This window comes from Arachis ipaensis, chromosome B09 (assembly GCF_000816755.2).
Source record: "Arachis ipaensis cultivar K30076 chromosome B09, Araip1.1, whole genome shotgun sequence".
In the NCBI taxonomy this organism is placed as follows: Eukaryota; Viridiplantae; Streptophyta; class Magnoliopsida; order Fabales; family Fabaceae; genus Arachis; species Arachis ipaensis.
The window spans coordinates 8,469,223-8,470,551 of NC_029793.2; positions in this window are offsets into that span (position 1 = coordinate 8,469,223).

Genomic DNA, 1,329 nt, shown 5'->3' on the forward strand with positions numbered 1-1,329 from the left:
TTTAGTTTGTAAAAAATTAAAGAAAAAATTAGAAGAAAAATAAATGAGAATAAAAATACTAAATATGTAATAAAAAATTATGAAATAACTTTATAATCACGATAATTCAGTGAGAAGATATTGTGTCAGATTTAAATTTATTTGTAAGAGTTTTCTGCAATTGGTACGAGAGATTAATAAATGAACAATTTTATTAGGTAGACAATAAAAAATCTTAACAATGTGAACCATGAATTTTGAATTTGGCCCAATACAAGAAAAAAAAGAAATACAAACAGTTATTTCAAAAAAATAACCATCTAAACTCTAATTTACCAAAAGAATTCACCCAAACTCTTTTTTCTCTCCCAAACCGTCTGTCACCCGCACCCTCATCAATCATTCCACCTCTCCAGTTGTTAGAAGCTCTCTCACCGACCATCATCGTCTACCCCTGTAGCTCCCTCCCCATCACCGACGTAGGATCGTCATCAAACAACCATCCATGTAGTTATTAAAATAATCATACGACTACCTAGTGAAATGACCATCCATCATTTGTTAATTATATATACGTAAATTGAATCAAACAAAATATCCATCCAATTAAGAATTAAAATAACAATCTACATACCTAGTGAATTGAACATCCAGCACATTTGTTGGGTGGCTGGAGAGAGTCGACGCCGACACATGAAGATAGGGGAGGAGATCAGGCGACGGAACAGCCACACAATGACAACTTCGGCTAAGCGAGGTTGCTAATCTGCTCCGTGGGCTTCGAACCCGAACACGCATCGGCCAGAGATGGAAGAGAAGGAGGAGTCGAATCGGTGGGAGGAAAGGAAGTGTCGATGAGGAGCCAGCAGCAACAACGGCATAACGGGAAGGATAGATGACAGGAATAACGCCGGCGCGTTGGTGGGCTGTGCGAGGGACACAATGTTCGCGAAGGGGGTGCTTGCTCGGATGTTCGTGGTAAGCTGGGTGGCGTCAGCTGGTGTTCTAGACGGTGGCGGCTGGTGTTCTAGGTGGCGTCGGACTGGAAAGATGGGAAGAGAATGGGCGAGAGGAAGGCTCTGCAGAACAAAAATCACATGCGAAAAAGGGAAGTTACCGTATGCATAACTGCACCATTTGTAAATTTTTATTTTTTTAAGATTCAAAATTTAAAATTATTAGAAATTAATTAAATTAATTATCATCTGATTTTTTTTTTAATTCTATTGTTCACATTGTTCACTAAACTCATTATCTTTCTATACTTTTTCATAAACAAAATAATAGTAGTAATAAGAGCCATGTGCAATATGCATAAATATGCCAAATATTTATATTATTTATATTATT